The 19,986-nt window shown below is 42.3% G+C and overlaps 1 long non-coding RNA gene across 2 annotated transcripts; it reads right to left on the bottom strand.

Moving 5' to 3' along the window:
* Positions 1-2,780: 2,780 nt before the first annotated feature.
* Positions 2,781-19,654, bottom strand: LOC123994014. 2 transcript variants are annotated; one of them, XR_006831560.1, is made up of 6 exons: positions 19,573-19,654; positions 5,875-6,127; positions 5,301-5,443; positions 5,001-5,091; positions 4,738-4,834; positions 2,781-2,982 (listed from the first exon to the last, which is right to left on the bottom strand). It is a non-coding gene; the product is annotated as an uncharacterized LOC123994014 (long non-coding RNA). The 2 variants fall into 2 exon arrangements; XR_006831559.1 differs by having other exon boundaries at positions 5,301-6,127.
* Between the last annotated feature and the right edge of the window lie 332 nt (positions 19,655-19,986).

Genomic DNA, 19,986 nt, shown 5'->3' with positions numbered 1-19,986 from the left:
CTTAGTTTCATCAGACCAGACTTGTTTCTCATGGACTTGTTTCTCATGGTCTGAGAGTCATTTAGGTGCCTTTTGGCAAACTCCAAGCGAGCTGTCATGTGCTTTTTACTGAGGAGTGGCTTCCGTCTGGCCACTCTACGATAAGGGTCTGATTTGTGAAGTGCTGCAAAGATAGTTGTCCTTCTGGAAGTTTCTACCGTCTCCACATATTAACTCTGGATCTCTGTCAAAGTGACCATTGGGTTATTGGTCACCTCCCTGACCAAGGCCCTTCGACACCGATTGCTCAGTTTGGCCGGGCAGCCAGCTCCATGAAGAGTCTTGGTGGTATCAAACATTTTCCATTTAAGAATGATGGAGGCTACTGTGTTCTTGGGGACCTTCAATGCTGCAGACATTTTTTGGTGTCCTTCCCCAGATCTGTGCCTCAACACAATTCAGTCTCGGAGCTCAATCCAGTCTCAGACAATTCCTTTGACCTCATGGCTTGGTTTTTGCTCGGACATGCACTGTCAACTGTGGGACCTTATATAGACAGGTATGTGCCTTTCCAAATCATGTCCAATCAATTTAATTTACCATAGGTGAACTCCAATGACGTTGTAGAAACATCTCAAGGATGATCAATGGAAACAGGATGTACCTGAGCATAATTTTGAAACTTGCAGCAAAGGGCCTGAATACTTTTAAAAAATATATAAATTTGCAAAAATGTGTCACTATGGGGTATCGTGTGTAGATTAAATAAAAAATGGTCATCAATCAATTTTAGAATAAGACTGTACCATAACATGGGGAAAAAGTTGAGGGGTCTGAATATTTTCTCGATGCATAGTATACACTGAGTATACCAAAGATTAGGAACACCTTCCTAATATTGATTTGCACCTGCTTTCCCCCTCAGAACAGCCTCAATTCGTCGGGGCATGGACTCTACAAGGCGTCGAAAGCTTTCCACAGGGATACTGGCCCATGTTGACACAATGCTTCCCACAGTTGTCAAATTGGCTGGATGTCCTTTGGGTGGTGGACAATTCTTGATACACACAGGAAACTGTTGAACGTGAATAACTCAGCTGTGTTGCAGTTCTTGACACAAACTGGTGAGTCTGGCACCTACTACCATACCCAGTTCAAAAGGACAAATGGACATTTTTTGTCTTCAACCTCTGAATGGCAAACAATCCCTATCTCAATCGTCTCAAGACTTAAAAATCCTTATTTAACCGGTCTCCTCCACAACTACACTAATTGAAGTGGATTTAACAAGTGACATCAATAAGGGATCATAGCTTTCACCTGGCCAGTCTATGTCATGAAAATAACAAATGTGCTTAATGTTTTGTATACTCAGTGTATATTGCACTACTTTTGACAAACACACCCTAATCCCTATATTTAGTGCACTACTTTTGACAGAGACCTGGCAGCTTGGTGCCAGGACAACAACCTCTCCCTCAACCTCAGCAAAACAAAGGAGCTGGTCGTGGACTACAGGAAACGGAGCGGCAAGCAAGCCCCCATCCACGTCGAGAGCTTAAAGTTCTTTGATGTCCACATCACTAAGGAATTAATATGGTCCACACACAGTTGTGAAAAGGTCACTACAGCACCACCCAAGTCATAGACTGTTCTCTCTGCTACCGCACAGCAAGCAGTTCCTGTGCATCAAGTCTTAACCAACAGGTCCCTGAACAGCTTCTACCACCAATGCTAAATAGCTAATCAAAAAGGTTACACAGGCTAACTGCATTGACCCTTTTTTGCACTAACTCTTTTGCACTGACTCTACACACACACACACACACACACACACACACACACACACACACACACACACACACACACACACACACACAGTACACCCACCCACACATAACATGCACACACATACGCTGCTGCTACTGTCTATTATCCATCTTGTTGCCAAGTCCCTGTAACCCTACTGATATGTATACTGAACAAAAATATAAACAGAACATGCAACAATTTCAAAGACTTCTCTGAGTTACATTTCATATAAGGAGATCAGTCAACTGAAATAAATAAATTAGGCCCTAATGTTTGTATTTCACATGACTGGGCAGGGGCACAGCCATGGGTAGGCCAGAGAGGGCATTGGCCCACCCACTGGGGAGCCAGGCCCACCCACTGGGGAGCCAGGCCCACCCACTGGGGAGCCAGGCACACCTACTGGGGAGCCAGGCACACCTACTGGGGAGCCAGGCATACCTACTGGGGAGCCAGGCACACCTACTGGGGAGCCAGGCCCAGCAAATCAGAATTCATCTTTCCCCACAAAAGGGCTTTATTAGTTAGAAATACTCCTTTATTTCATTCAGATCATGAAACACGGGAACAGCACTTTACATGTTGTGTTTATATCTTTGTATAGCTACTTCAATTACCTCGTACCCCAGGGTATAGCCATGTTATTTTCTCTTGTTATTGTTCTTAGTTTTAATCGTTATTCACTACGTATTTATTCCTCGTGTCACTATTTTAGATTTTTTTCATTAACTATGAATTGTTAGAAAAGGCCCCATCAGTAAGCATTTCACTGTTCGTCAACACCTGTTGTTTGCGAAGCAGCCACCATGCAGAAGGACCAATTCCACGGAGGAATACAAAGGAAACACATATTTCATATAGAATATTTGATTAATTAAACAGACTGGAAAAATGTATGAGGAAATTGCAATTAGTTAATTGTATTCTTATCTATTTAATACTCCTTTCTCCGTCTCAAAACACTAATAAAACAATGCTGGGCAGCAAAATGGACCAAATACTTGATTTAATTTTGGATTTGTCACAGAGGCACCTTTGCACATGCACAATAAAATGCAAATCGCCTAGGCGATCGATGTACAGCTCCTCTCCATCTGTTCTTGTTCTTGTCCTCGTGGTCACGGGCCTCCTGACCTTGGAGAAAAAAACATGATCTCCGTCTCATCTTCTCCTGCCCATCTTCCATCGCACCTGGGCACAACAACAGCATGGAGGTCCTGGTTAGAAAGCCAACTAGACATACAGTACCAGTCAAAAGTTCAGACAAACCTACTCATTCAAGGGTTTTTCCTTATAATAGTGAAGACATCAACACTAGTAAATAACACATATGGAATCATGTAATAACCAAAAAAGGTGTTAAACAAATCAAAATATATTTAATATTTTAGATTCTTCAAAGTAACCACGCTTTACCTCGATGACAGCTGTGCACACTAACATTCTCTCAACCAGCTTCATGACGAATGCTTTTCCAACAGTCTTGCAGGAGTTGCCACATACGTTGATGGCTGCTTTTCCTTCACTCTGGAGGCCAGGTCATATGATGCAGCACTCCATCACTCTCCTTGGTCAAATAGACTTTACATAGCCTGGAGGTGTGCTGGGTCATTGTCCTGTTGAAAAACAAATGATAGCGCAAACCAGAAGGGATGGCATATCGCTGGAGAATGCTGTGGTAGCCATGCTGGTTAAGTGTGCCTTGAATTCTAAATAAATCACAGACAGTGGCACTAGCAAAGCACACCCAGACCATCACACCTCCTCCTCCATGCTTCACGGTGGAAACCACACATGTGGAGATCGTCCGTTCACCCATTCTGCGTTTCACAAAGACACAGTGTTTAGGACCAAACATTTCCAATTTGGACTCATTAGACCAAAGGACAGATTTCCACCGGTCTAATGTCCATTGCTCGTGTTTCTTTGCATAAGCAAGTCTCTTCTTCCTATTGGTGTCCTTTAGTAGTGGTTTCTTTGCAACAAATCAACCATGAAGGCCTGATTCACGCAGTCTCCTCTGAACAGTTGATGTTGAGATGTGTCTGTTACTTTAACTCTGTGAAGTATTTATTTGGGCTGCAATCTGATGAACTTATCCTCTGCAGCAAAGTAAACTCTGGGTCTTCCTTTCCTGTGGCGGTCCTCATGAGAGCCAATTTTCATTTTTTTATGACTGCGCTTGAACAAACTTCAAAAGTTCTTGAAATTTTCCAGATTGACTGACCTTCATGTCTTAAAAGTAATGATAGACTGTCATTTCTCTTTGCTTATTTGAGCTGTTCTTGCCATAATATGGACTTGGTCTGGACTTGGTCTTCTGTATACCACCCCTACTTTGTCACAACACAACTGATTGGCTCAAACACATTAAGAAGGAACGAAATTCCACAAATTAACTTTTAACATGGCACACTTGTTAATTGAAATGAAACTACCTCATGAAGCTGGTTGAGAGAATGCCAAGAGTGTGCAAAGCTGTCATCAAGGAAAAGGGTGGCTTCTTTGAAGAATCTAAAATCTAAAATAGATTTTGATTTGTTTAACACTTTTTTGGTTACTACATGATTCCATATGTATTTCATAGTGTTGATGTCTTCACTATTATTCTACAATGTAGAAAATAGTAGAAATAAAGATAACCCCTGGAATTAGCAGGTGTTCCAAACTTTTGACTGGTCCTGTATATAAAGACTTTACCAGCACAGCTGAGAGATGGCACATTGAGGTGGGTGAGAATTGAGAGAGGCGGGTCAAGGGGTGGAGGAGTATGTGAAGGAGGGTGACGAGGTGGGGAGGGGGCTGAGAGGAGAGGGGTGGGTGAGGGAGTGTAGGGTCAGGTGAAGAGGTGGAGGTGAGGCGGGGACTGGAGGTCAAGGGGGAGGTAGGTGAGGGGTGGAGAGTGTGTGTGAGGGGGAGGCAGAGGTGAGTGAGTGGACTACTTACTTTGGTTGTGGTCTTGCTCTCCTCCTCTTCCTGGCTCCGAGACATCTCCATCTCCTCCACCTCGGACTCGTTCTCTTTACTCAAACGTCCTGTGTGCCTGAAACACACAGCAGGTCATTGTACAGCCTGATCCTCACTGAGTAACAAGGTTAACATTGAAGTCAAATCAAAACAAAAACCTACAAACAGCAACTCAAGGCACTGAATTAATTCAAAATATAAAGGATAAGGAATGAAGTTGAAGAAAATGCCACATGAGTTACATATTTTTCATGGCTGTATGTTGCTGTGCTTTGGGAGGTCTCCCCCATCTTTTCTGTGGCGTGGATTCTGCAGTCGTCTGTGGCCTCCAGTCTGTAAAAGCACACATACATCAACAAAATGTCACAAAAGATTCCCCATCCACACCTTCTCTTTCAAGAGATTAGTAGCATGTTAGGAGTTGGCTATCGATTTATCAACCTATCAATGTGTCCATTTAGACCAAGGGCCTGAAACCCACGGCTCCAGAGCAACATACTGCAGCAATCTACAATTAGCCATTAAAAAAAGTAATCAGTAACCTCTGCTGCGACCTCCGTGGTACCCTGCCTCCTCTCTGCACCGTGGGCTTCACTTCCATGTTCTCACTGCTGCCATCTTCCTCCTCCCCCTGCTCCTCTTCCTCCTAAGCTTGACAAGCAGCCTTCTTCCGGCCCCTCATGTCCTTGGTAAGTGTGTCATTATTATGCACAGCAGCCTCAATATTGATCATAATAATACATTTTATTACAACTAACTTCCATGAACACTTTATAGAGTAAAAGTATTAAGTACAAGAACAGATCAAACAACCGCAACAAGACCCACAGTCTTGTTGTAAACATTGGTTGCATTCCAGACCATCTTTATAGCAGTGGCGCTATAAAGATGGTCTGTATAAACACTTCTCTGAGTATTGTGAGATCTGATAAATTATGTGAGCTGTGTTGAAGATAAGTTGGATAGCAACCATTAAGCGGTAAGTTCAGGATTTTACAACTTGATAAAGATGGTTCCTCACACTGTATTTGTCTATGGGCCACTAAAAATTAAGGTGTAAAATCCTGAACTTCCCCATTAAAATAAGGCAACCGGGGTCAAAAAACAAAATGGTACCTTGGGGGCCGTCTCCTGCGACCTCTTTTCGGATGATTGTTCTGTTCGTCTTTCATTTCCAGGGTGGTGTCTCCCACGGCTCCTCCCCCACGTTTGGGCTTGGCCTCCTGGCCTGCCTTGTCGTCCTCGCTGTAAGCGGCTGTCCGTTGTTTGCGTCACCTGCAGGGCTTGCTGTCGTCGTCCTGTGCAGCCAGACTCTTCATGACTGTGATATCCTCGTTCTCACTGTGGTCCAACCTCGGCACTGTCGATCCTGGGACATTAAGAGATAGTGTTTTATTAAGCGTGTTTGCCTTGAAACAGGGACTGGACAAAAAAAAGACAATTAACTGTAGATGTGGTCTGGGGGTGGTCTAAGCCAGTGGTTCTCAAACTGCCAGTGGTTTCTTACTGAGTAACTATAGGGAAAAAGTAACATTCCTGCTCTCTTTTGTGGAAGCAGCAGTGAGCGGATTTGACCCTTTTTTCTGTAGCTCTCCTAGAACATGGCTGCATCATACTGTACCTGCAGTGTAAATGTAGCTAAAACAACACCTGCTACAGACTATAATATATGCACCTGTCCTCTCAAGGCAAAGTGGAAAGATTGACAAGTAGCGACATCCATCTGACTTCCCACTCCCTCCACCTACGTATACAGCTATAATCTTTTAGTTAGGCATCTAGAAGCGACATCCATCTGACTTCCCACTCCCTCCACCTACGTATACAGCTATAATCTTTTATTTAGGCATCTAGTAGCGACATCCATCTGACTTCCCACTCCCTCCACCTACGTATACAGCTATAATCTTTTATTTACTCATCTAGTAGCAACATCCATCTGACTTCCCACTCCCCCCACCTACGTATACAGCTATAATCTTTTATTTAGGCATCTAGTAGCGACATCCATCTGACTTCCCACTTCCTCCACCTACGTATACAGCTATATTTTATTTACGCATCTAGTAGCGACATCCATCTGACTTCCCACTCCCTCCACCTACGTATACAGCTATAATCTTTTATTTACTCATCTAGTAGCAACATCCATCTGACTTCCCACTCCCCCACCTATGTATACAGCTATAATCTTTTATTTACTCATCTAGTAGCAACATCCATCTGACTTCCCACTCCCCCCACCTACGTATACAGCTATAATCTTTTATTTACTCATCTAATAGCGACATCCATCTGACTTCCCACTCCCCCCACCTACGTATACAGCTATAATCTTTTATTTACTCATCTAGTAGCGACATCCGTCTGACTTCCCACTCCCTCCACCTACGTATACAGCTATAATCTTTTATTTAGGCATCTAGTAGCGACATCCATCTGACTTCCCACTCCCTCCACCTACGTATACAGCTATAATCTTTTAGTTAGGCATCTAGAAGCGACATCCATCTGACTTCCCACTCCCTCCACCTACGTATACAGCTATAATCTTTTATTTAGGCATCTAGTAGCGACATCCATCTGACTTCCCACTCCCTCCACCTACGTATACAGCTATAATCTTTTATTTACTCATCTAGTAGCGACATCCATCTGACTTCCCACTCCCCCCACCTACGTATACAGCTATAATCTTTTATTTACTCATCTAGTAGCGACATCCATCTGACTTCCCACTCCCCCCACCTACGTATACAGCTATAATCTTTTATTTACTCATCTAGTAGCGACATCCATCTGACTTCCCACTCCCTCCACCTACGTATACAGCCATAATCTTTTATTTACGCATCACTCCATTCCTTGGCAGGACATTCCCCATTCATCTATTCAGTTCAGATGTGATTCACTCCCTCTCTCCCAGATTATGTAAATGACAAGGTTTTTTGAAGTATACAGCCTGGTGACAAACATGGCAGCTTGCTTTTCTTAGACTGGTGCAGAACACCACATCTCAATTACAAACTCGTGCCACCGAATACTGAGGCTCTGACAAACAATTTGGGTAAATGGCTGATCCATACAATTAGACCGTGTGTTGGACAACCATGTTGTCTTCCGAAAAATTTAGTAAAAGAAAAACCCAGCACTCTGAGTTAGTGGCACTTAAAGTGGCAAGAAAAAGTATGTGAACCCTTTGGAATTGTCACATTCTGACCATAGTTCTGTTATTTTATTCTTTGTTTAAGTATGAAAATTATGTCATGGCTTTAGAAGCTTCTGATAAGCTAATTGACATCATTTGAGTCAATTGAAGGTGTACCTGAGGATGTATTTCAAGGAATACCTTCAAACTCAGTGCCTCTTTGCTTGACATCATGGGAAAATCAAAAGAAAGATCTCAGAAAAACATTTGTAGACCTCCACAAGTCTGGTTCATCGTTGGGAGCAATTGAAGGTACCACATTCATCTGTACAAAAAAATAGTACGCAAGTGTAAACACCATGGAACCACGCAGCCGTCATACCGCTCAGGAAGGAGACGCGTTCTGTCTCCTAGAGATGAACGTACTTTGGTGCGAAATGTCCAAATCTATCCAAAAACAACAGCAAAGGACCTTGCTGGAGGAAACAGGATACGAAAGTATCTATATCCACATTAAAACAAATCCTGCATCGACATAACCTGAAAGACCGCTCAGCAAGGAAGAAGCCACTGCTCCAAAACCCCCATAAAAAAAGCCAGACTATCGTTTGCAACTGCACATGGGGACAAAGATTGTACTTTTTGGAGAAATGTACTCTGGTCTAATGAAACAAAAATAGAACTGGTTGGCCATAATGACAATCGTTATGTTTGGAGGAAAAGGGTGAGGCTTGCAAGCTGAAGAACACCATCCCAACCGTGAAGCATGGGAGTGGCAGCATCATGATGTGGGGTTGCTTTGCTGTAGAAGGGACTGGTAAACTTCACAAAATAGATGGCATCATGAGGTAGGAACATTATCTGGATAATGTTGAAGCAACATCTCATCATCAAGGAGCCAAGGTAAGTTGCAAGCAAGCATTAAACTTATCTTATAAAAAACAATCAATTTTAACATAATCACTGGTTGACAACATATGGTTGATGATATTACTAGTTTCACTAGCTTGTCCTGCTTTGCAAATAATCATTGCAGTGCCTGTTAATTTATCATCGAATCACAGCCTACTTTGCCAAACGGGTGATGATTTAACAAGATCGTTCGCAAAAAAAAGCACTGCCGTTGCACTAATGTACCTAACCATAAACATCAATATCTTAAAATCAATACACAAGTATATTTTTAAACCTGCATATTTAGTTAAAAGTAATTAATGTTAGCAGGCAATATTAACTAAGAAAATGGTGTCACTTCTCTTGCGTTCTGTGAAAGTAGAGTCAGGAGTTTGGGCTGCCTGGCTCGTTGAGAACTGTGTGAAGACCATTTCTTCCTAACAAAGACTAATTATTTAGCCAGAATTTTACATAAGTATGACATAACATTGAAGGTTGTGCAATGTAACAGCAATAATTAGACTTATGGATGCAACCCTTTCGATAAAATACGGAACGGTTCCATAATTCCTTGAAAGAATAAACATTTACTTTTCGAAATGATAGTTTCCGGATTTGAACATATTAATTACCCAAGGCTCATGTGTGTTTATTATATTATAATTAAGTCCATCATTTGATATTTGATAGAGCAGTCTGACTGAGCGGTGGTAGGCAGCAGCAGGCTCGTAAGCGTTTATTCAAACAGCACTTTCCTGCGTTTGCCAGCAGCTCTTCGCAATGCTTTAAGCACAGAGCTGTTTATTACTTCAAGCCGAGATTAAGCTGGCAATACTATAGTGCCTAAAAGAACATCCAATAGTAAAAAGGTATATGAAATACAAATGGTATAGAAAAACAGTCCTATAATAACTACAACCTAAAACTTCTTAACTGGGAATATTGAAGACTCATGATAAAAAAGGAGCCACCAACTTTTATATGTTCTCATGTTCTGAGCAAGGTTCTTAAATGTTAGCTTTTTTACATGGCACATATTGCAAGTTTACTTTCTTCTCCAACACTGTGTTTTTGCATTATTTAAACCAAATTGAACATGTTTCATTATTTATTTGAGACTAAATTGTTTTTATTTGTGAATCATATTAAGTTAAAATAAGTGTTCATTCAGTATTGTTGTAATTGTCATTATTACAAATGTATAAAAAAAAATATATATATATATATATATATATATATATATATATATATATATATATATATATAAAAATTAAATGTCAGAATAATCAGACAAATTTTTTGGGGTCCTCCAATAAATCGGTATAGGCGTTGAAAAATCATAGTCGGTCGACCTAAAACTAAGACAGACAGGACGGACAGCTGATCGTCCTTGCAGAGGCAGACCACGTGTAACAACACCTGCACAGGATCGGTACATCCGAACATCACACCTGCGGGACAGGCACAGGATGGCAACAACAACTGCCCGAGTTACACCAGGAACGCTCAGACTGTCCGAAATAGGCTGAGAGAGGTTGGACTTAGGGCTTGAAGGCCTGTTGTAAGGCAGGTCCTCACCAGACATCGCTGGCAACAACGTCGCCTATAGGCACAACCCCACCGTCGCTGGACCAGACAGGACTGGCAAAAGGTGTTCTTCACTGACGAGTCGCGGTTTTGTCTGACCAGGGGTGATGGTCGGATTCACAATTATCGACGATGGAATTAGCGTTACACCGAGGCCTGTACACTGGAGTTGGATCGGAGGTGGAGTGTCCGTCATGGTCTGGGGTGGTGTGTCACAGTATCATCAGACTGCCTGCAATGACAACAAGCTCAATCTCAACGCTGTACTTTACAGGGAAGACATCTTCCTCCCTCATGTGGTACCCTTCCTGCAGGCTCATCCTGACACGACCCTCCAGCATGACAATGCCACCAGCCATACTGCTCGTTCTGTGTGTGATTTCCTGCAAGACATGAATGTCATTGTTCTGCCATGGCCAGCTAAGAGCCCGGATCTCAATCCCATTGAGCACGTCTGGGGCCTGTTGGATCGGAGGGTGAGGGCTAGGGCCGTTTCCCCCGAAAAGTCCAAGAACTTGCAGGTGCCTTGATGGAAGAGTGGGGTAACATCTCACAGCAAGAACTGGCAAATCTGGTGCAGTCCATGAGGAGGAGATGCACTGCAGTACTTAATGCAGCTGGTGGCCACACCACATACTGACTGTTACTTTTAAATTTTGACCCCGCCTTTGTTAAGAGACACATTATTCAATTTCTGTTAGTCACATGTCTGTGGAACTTGTTCAGTTTAAGTCTCAGTTGTTGAATCGTGTTATGTTCATACAAATATTTACACATGTTAAGTTTGTTGAAAATAAACGCAGTTGACAGTGAGAGGATGTTTATTTTTGCGCATATATAAATATATATATCCGCAAAAAAAGAAACGTGAGAGGACGCAAAATATCAAATGCACCTATAGGCTATTTAGTGTGGTCTGAGAAACACAGAGCAACGTTATATTTCTAAGATGGCTGCTGGATAGGTGGGAATAAAACTAGGCTAAATTACAGACTGCAATGGAGCAGGCCAGGCCTCTTGCTGATCAAAAACGTTTTTGTGTGCTGCTAAACCAATGGCTGCGCTGTATTGGGCTACAGTTCAGAAGGAGAGGCAAAGGTTTCTTCTGAAAATACATTTTGATTAGGTCTAGTCCCCACAAAAAATACAAACATCTTGGGCGAAGACTAGCCTATAGCCTATGTTCTGTTCAGTTTGAGAAGGACAACCAGAGGTCAACTTTGACAGCATGATATTTCTTTTTTAAATAACATGATCTGCCAAATCGTGCTTCTTAACACCAGCCCATTTAACCCGGAAGCCAGCTGCACAAATGTGTTATTGGAGGAAACACCGTTCAACTGATGACCGGGGTCAGCCTGCAGGTGGCCGGTCTACCACAAGGTGTTGCTAGAGCACGATGTGCCAAGTCAAGCCCCCCTGGGCCAAACCCTCCCCTAACCCGGACGCCGCTGGGCCATTTGTGCGCCACCCTATGGGACTGCTGGTCATGGTCGGTTGTGACACAGCCTGGGGTAAAACCTGGGTCTGTAGTGACACCTCAAGCACTGTGATGCAGTGCCTTAGACCACAGAGCCACTTGGTATGCCTCTATTTATTTATTTAACCATTATTTTAACAGGGAAAACATTTTAGACCTACAGTTGAAGTCGGAAGTTTACATACACCTTAGCCAAATACATTTAAACTCAGTTTCACAATTCCTGACATTTAATTCAAATAAAAATTCACTGTTTTAGGTCAGTTAGGATCAGCACTTTATTTTAAGAATGTAAAATGTCAGAATAATAGCAGAGAGAATGATTTCTTTTAGCTTTTATTTCTTTCATCACATTCCCAGTGGGTCAGAAGTTTAAATACACTCAAATAGTATTTGGCAGAGGTGTGGACTCGAGTCACAAATATGCTGACTTGCAACTCGACTTTGACTTTAACACCAATGACTCGTGACTTAACTTGGACTTAAGCCCTTTGACTCGAACTGACTTGATACCCTCCCCAAGCCCAAATATTAAAAGTTATGTTATTTATAAAAGTGTGCAGTGCCTCAACTCTTCATTTAACGGATTACAGTTTGAATCGGACAGCATCCAATCAAATTGTGCTAGCTGAGGAAAAGTTGCACTTGGCAGTGCAGAGGAACATCGGCGGGCGAATTCAGATGGAGCCCTTGGAAAGGTGATACCCCAAATTATTATTTTCGGATATAAAGACTAGGCTGTATCAACAAAAAACGGATTGCAACTTGCAAAACATGCGGGGATAAAATGACAGACGGAGGCCCAACAACTTTAAACTTTGTTAGACATTTGAAGCTGCACAAAGAACAGTAAGTCATGGCTAATATAGCCGACAGCTATATCATTCATAACTTTGCTAGTGTAGCATGTTGGCTTACGTAACGTTAATCAATGAGAATCCACACAGTCCGTACGGGAACGTGATCATTGCACCCAAGATTGAGCTACAACTGGCTAGGCAGTTGGTAGCCTAAATCCTGCCTGATGTTACTGCTGTTCCTAAAACCATTGACATATGTTAGCCTACTGTACCCACTCACACAGCGTGGTTGGGCGATTATGTACAAGCCTACATCACCATATTGCGCCACATAGTGATCCTCAATAGTCGATAGCTATTGGGAGGTTTTTATTTTCTCTTATGGCTACCCATGTATTTCCATGGAAATATGAAGTTTATTTGAAAAGTAATAAATATATGTCCTAAAAGAATTCATGATTTGTGTAAATGTAAAATACAAACTATTCTTGTTATAAATATAGTAGTTTAGGACTTGAGACTTGACTTGAGACAGTTGGCCTTGACTTGAGACTTGACTCAGACTTGCCTGTCTTGACATGGGACATGAGTGCTAAGACTCGAGACATAATTGTGACTTGTAAAACAATGACTTGGTCCCACCTCTGGGATTTGGTAGCATTGCCTTTAAATTGTTTAACATGGGTCATAAGTTTCCACAAGCTTTCCACAATAAGTTGGGTGAATTTTAGCCCATTTCTCCTGACAGAACCGAATCAGGTTTGTTGGCCTCCTTGCTCGCACACGCTTTCTCAGTTCTGCCCGCAAATGTTCTATAGGATTGAGGTCACTCCAAAACCTTGACTTTGTTGTCCATAAGCCATTTTGCCACAACTTTGGAAGTATGCTTGGGGTCATTGTCCATTTGGAAGACCCATTTGCGACCAAGCTTCAACTTCCAGACCGGTATCTTGAGATGTTGCTTCAATATATCCACATAATGTTCCTACCTCATGATGCCATCTATTTTGTGAAGTGCACCAGTCCCTCCTGCAGCAAAACAACCCCACGACATGATACTGCCACCCCCGTGCTTCACGATTGGGATGTGTTCTTCGGCTTGCAAGCCCACCCCCCTTTTCCTCCAAACCCCGGTCATTACAGCCAAACAGTTCTATTTTTGGTTCATCAGACCAGAGTACATTTCTCTAAAAAGTACAATCTAAGTCCCCATGTGCAGTTGCAAACTGTAGTCTGGCTTTTTTTATGGGGGTTTTGGAGCAGTGGCTTCTTCCTTGCTGAGCGGCCTTTCAGGTTATGTCGATATAGGACTCGCTTTACAGTGGATATAGATACATTTGTACCTGTTTCCTCCAGCATCTTCACAATGTCCTTTGCTGTTGTTCTGGGATTGATTTGCACTTTTTGCACCAAAGTACGTTCATTTCTAGGAGACAGAACGCCTCTCCTTCCTGAGCGGTATGACGGCTGCGTGGTCCCATAGTAAGTTTTAAGTTCCTCGGCGTACACATCACAGACAAACTTAATTGGTCCACCAACACAGACAGCATCGTGAAGAAGGCGCAGCAGCGCCTCTTCAACCTCAGGAGGCTGATGAAATTTGGCTTGTCACCAAAAGCACTCACAAACTTCTACAGATACACAATCGAGAGCATCCTGTAGGGCTGTATCACCGCCTGATACGGCAACTGCTCTGCCCACAACCGTAAGGCTCTCCAGAGGATAGTGAGGTCTGCACAACGCATTACCGGGGGCAAACTACCTGCCCTCCAGGACACCTACACCATCCGATGTCACAGGAAGGCCATAAAGATCATCAAGGACAACAACCACCCGAGCCACTGCCTGTTCACCCCGCTAACATCCAGAAACTGAGGTCAGTACAGGTGCATCAAAGCTGGGACCGAGAGACTGAAAAACAGCATCTATCTCAAGGCCATCAGACTGTTAAACAGCCACCATTAACATTGAGTGGCTGCTGCCAACACACTGCTGCTGCCGACTCAAGTCCAGCCACTTTAATAATGGGAATTGATGTAAAATATATGACTAGCCACTTCAAACAATGATACTTAATATAATGTTTACATACCCTACATTATTCATCTCATATGTATACGTATATACTGTACTTTATATCATCTACTGCATCTTTATGTAATACATGCATCACTAGCCACTTCAAACTATGCCACTTTGTCTACATACTCATCTCATATGTATATACTGCACTCGATACCATCTACTGCATCTTGCCTATGCCGCTCTGTACCATCACTCATTCATACATCTTTATGTACATATTCTTTATCCCTTTACACTTGTGTGTATAAGGTAGTAGTTTTGGAATTGTTAGTTAGATTACTCGTTGGTTATTACTGCATTGTCGGAACTAGAAGCAAAAGCATTTCGCTACACTCGCATTAACATCTGCTAACCATGTGTATGTGACAAATAAATTTGATTTGGTGTTTATACTTGCGTACTGTTGTTTGTACAGATGAACGTGGTACCTTCAGGCACCTGGAAATTGCTCCCAAGGATGAACCAGACTTGTGGAGGTCTACACATTTCTTTTCCGAGGTCTTGGCTGATTTCTTTTGATTTTCCCATGATGTCAAGCAAAGAGACACTGAGTTTGAAGGTAGGCCTTGAAATACATCCTCAGGTACACCTCCAATTGACTCAAATGATGTCAATTAGCCTATCAGAAGTTTCTAAAGCCATTACATAATTTTCTAGAATTTTCGAAAGCTGTTTAAAGGCACAGTCAACTTAGTGCATGTAAACTTCTGACCCACTGGAATTGTGATACAGTAAATTATAAGTGAAATAATCTGTCTGTAAACAATTATTGGAAAAATGACGTGTGTCACGCACAAAGTAGATGTCCTAACCGACTTGCCAAAACTATAGTTTGTTAACAAGAAATTTGTGGAGTGGTTGAAAATTAAGTTTTAATGACCCCAACCTAAGTGTATGTAAACTTCCAACTTCAACTGTACATATAAAAAAATCCTGCTCATCTTAATTTCCATAATTAACATTTGTAATAATGTAGGTAGTTCATGCAAAGGATTGTTACCTTTAAATAGGATGGCCATTACAAAAATTACATTTTGGCAAGCAATTATTCTTTTAGCAAACAATTATTGTGATTAAGAACCTGACATCTTTACTCCCTAACAACAGTTGTGGAAAACGCACACACACAACCATAAACTCAGATGTTCCATCCCAGAGCCCAACTCAAGAAAGGACTTGATTTACAAATGCATAAACAGTTGCAGCTTTATGAGAAGGCATGCAAAACTGAGCAAAAACTGGGGGAAATGGGGAGATTTGATTAACCATTATCAAGTCCTAGGTGATGGAGATCAGATACACCTCCTTCCCCTGATACACCCACACGCTGGTCCCCCTTTGTGATCATAATTATTCTCAAGCATCTCTGTGCAGCCTCAATAATATGCCCCCTTTCTGAATGTCTGAGTGTGACCCTCTCCCCATGGGTTACTGCAGTGAGTGTTGCCAGCACTGCCACTGCCTGGGTGGGGGCACCCCACCAGAATCCCCACTAGGTACAAGGTCGTCAAGGTTCTCATTAGCAGCGTTGAGAATTTCCTTGTATATTATGCCCTCCCATCAGGGGGCTCTGTAGGACCAACCCTTCCAGGCAGGCTCAGAATCTTGAGGGAGTGCGGTGCTGCTTAAGTAGGTCTCTGACCACATTCATCTTTCAGATTTGGCTGCATATAGGCTAGTTACATTAGGTCCATAAAACAGATAAGGCAGGGTTGTATCTGTCCGGGGGTATCGTTGGATGGGGTCACAGTGTCTCCTGACCCCTCCTGTCTCAGCCTCCAGTATTTATCCTGCAATTGTTTGTGTCGGGAGGTTAGGGTCAGTCTGATATATCTGGAGTATTTCTCCTGTCTTATCTGGTGTCCTGTGTGAATTTACATACAGTACACTCTCTCTAATTCTCTCTTTTTCTCTTCCTCTCTGAGGACCTGAGCCCTAGGACCATGCCTCAGGACTACCTGGCTCCAGTTTTAACTGTTCTGACTGTGGCTATGGAACCCTGACATTTTCACCGGACGTGCAACCTTGTCCCAGACCTGCTGTTTTCAACTCTCTAGAGACAGCAGGAGCGGTAGAGATACTCTGAATGATCGGCTTTGAAAAGCCAACTGACATTTTCTCCTGAGGTGCTGACCTGTTGCACCCTCTACAACCACTGTGATTATTATTATTTGACCCTGCTGGTCATCTATGAACATTTTAAAATCTTGGCAATGTTCTGTTATAATCTCCACCCGGCAGAGCAAGAGGACTGGCCAACCCTCATAGCCTGGTTCCTCTCTACGTATCTTCCTAGGTTCTGGCCTTTCTAGGGAGTTTTTCCTAGCCAATGTGCTTCTACACCTGCATTGCTTGCTGTTTGGGGTTTTAGGCTGTGTTTCTGTACAGCACTTTCTGACATCAGCTGATGTAAGAAGGGCTTTATAAATACATTTGATACGGACTTCTTCTTAGTGTATTGGTCACTCAGGTGGGTGTCTAGGATATAGGCTTGGGGACCATTCCATCATGACAGGACAGTAAATAAATAAACTATATGATAAGGAAATGTGTTTTAATAAATGATTAGAATGTCACAGTCCTGAAACCATAGGTCTGATACCATGTGATTGTATGAAATTAATTTGAATCATTATATTATTATAATACATGTGTGTAAGAGTTAGACTCATTCGATGATTATATTATAATACTGTGTGTGGTTTTAATCAGAATCAACGTTTTGGGAACAATGTGTTAGTGTTTTGAGAACAGACTCTCAGTGTCCCACCCAGGGTCTCTCAGTGTCCCACCCAAGTCTGTTTGAGAACAGACTCTCAGTGTCCCACCCAAGGTCTCCCCGGATCTGTCTGAGCCAGATCCGGGGAGACCTTGGGTGGGACACTGAGAACTTCCCAGTCCCAGGTCTCTCCCTATCTTAGGGGAGGGTAGGAAGACACTATTCTCACGTACTCCCCTCGGCTCTATTGGCGGGCGGATTTGATGGTTGGTGTGGAAGTATGTGTGTCGCTATAAATTGAAGGTCTTGTACTGTACACGTCAGAACGTTCCCGTGAAAACATTTAACTTTGGTAGACTGGGCCTGTCTGTTTTAATTTCTATCAGTATCTTACAAATCCTGAAATGGCAGGGTAGCCTAGTGGTAAGAGCATTGGACTAGTAACTGGAAGGTTGCAAGTTCAAACCCCCGAGCTGGCAAGGTACAAAGATGTCATTCTGCCCTTGAACAGGCAGTTAACCCACTGTTCCTAGGCCGTCATTGAAAATAAGTATTTGTTCTTAACTGACTTGCCTAGTTAAATAAAGGTAAAATAAAATAAAAATATAACAGATAATAAATAAAGTTTTGAAATGTTGCGTTTATATTTTTGTTCAGTATACTTACTTTGGTCTATACAGAAATAAAATAAAGATACTTCACCAGAAAGCATGACTTAGCCACAGAGGAATCATGGACGATTAGTTTATTTTCAAAAATAGCTGTGGATTGTTTCAAATCACAAGCTCATAGTCCTGTCTATTTGGGAAGCGTTGCAATAGGCCTGATTATTGACTTGCGGCTATCACTTAAAAGCATCCAAAATATATGTGAAGATAAATGTGTCTTGAGTATAATTTAAAATGTCGAGACAAGAAAGGGAGGGTTGTGTGGCGAATATATAGGCAAGCCTCTTTTCAGAATGGCTCAGCTGTCTTCCGCCAATTCTTGCGCATTCATTGTGTGAATTGTTTGCACTTAATTTGTTGGTAGAATGCCTTTAAATTGTTATATGTATACGTAAGACGGCTAAATAAAGAGCAAAAAGATTGATTATTGTTATTTGTATTTGACTTCCCACGAGTCGGGTTGTGACAAAAACGCACACTCATTATGTTTAATAAATGTATCGTATAGTGTGTGTGTGGCAGGCTTACAATGCTGACCCTGGTGCTCGAGGGGGTACACGCAGCTAGAGATTGTTCCCAAACGGTTAATTCAATCTAATGATTAATTCTGTGATTCATAATGACATACGTTAAAGAAAACTAGGTCTATACATTAATTTAGTATCATCCTCTTGAATTTACTGGTATTTAACTACATTCAAGAGCAGTGAGTGAATGGCATACATACTAAAATAAATACGTGTGTGTGTGGGGGGGGGGGGGGGGGGGATTATCATGTCTTTCAAGAATCCCTTTGATCTAAAACCAGAAATATTTTCTCTCGGACTCATGGCAAAATAGCATGAGATTAGCTATTACACCGCACATTTATCTAGCCCATGGAAGAAAACAAAGAAAAAAAGGGTGGCCCATCTCGGACTTTGCGAAACTTCTCTATGCCACGGTGCCTGTCGAGGTCCATTCCCCAAGCCATAGATACTGCATCTCCTGTTGTCTTCGCGGTGTCCACATTCAGAAATAGCACCGTTCCAACTACAGAAACGTACTGAACGTCGAGTCATGGTTAGACTAACGCCATACAATTGACCAGGCTATTCTTATTCAGTTAGCTGATAGTTACAGCCTTATAGACACATCTAGCTACGGTTCAATGACTACGTTGTAAGCGGCGAGGAACTAGAATAGATGGCAAATCTGAAGCAATTCAATAATAACACTGCAGTCACACACACGCTGGCTATCTTGGCTGGACAGGGTGGGCACACGCAAGCTAGGGCTAGCCACTACAATCAATTGCATTACAAATACGTCCTTTGAATCATAGCTAGCTATTTACATTCATCTGTCGCCTCTTCATTGAAGTACAGAATCGACTTCATGCCATGTTGGAATACAATACACAACACGTTAACCGGGTTTTAATGAAATACTACCTTATTTGATGAATTGTAGCCAATCGTCTTTCCCTCTACGGCTGTGATCCTCCTCTCGGCTTCAAAATGGCGCCAATTTGTCCATAGCTGCACCAATCCAGTGCTGGGTGGTTTGCCTGGCTACCCACACTGGAAAAGTCTAGATTAAAAAAGGACACGCCTGACACCCAAACCGATATTTCAGTTCAGAATTAATTAAACTTAGGTTTAGGGTTTGGTTAAGGTAAGGGTCAGTTTTAGTTTTTTGCTAGTCGGTTTAAGCGTCAGGTGTGTCCTTATAGTCTTTCCCACCAAAATGTCATGGCTTTAGAAGCTTCTGATGGGCTAATTTGACATAATTTGAGGCAATTGGGGGTGTACCTGTGGATGAATTTCAAGGCCTATCTTCAAACTCAGTGCCTCTGCTTGACATTA

Source organism: Oncorhynchus gorbuscha, linkage group LG13 (genome assembly GCF_021184085.1).
Source record: "Oncorhynchus gorbuscha isolate QuinsamMale2020 ecotype Even-year linkage group LG13, OgorEven_v1.0, whole genome shotgun sequence".
In the NCBI taxonomy this organism is placed as follows: Eukaryota; Metazoa; Chordata; class Actinopteri; order Salmoniformes; family Salmonidae; genus Oncorhynchus; species Oncorhynchus gorbuscha.
The sequence above is the reverse complement of the archived record's forward strand: the minus strand, read 5'-3'. Positions and strand labels throughout refer to the sequence as shown.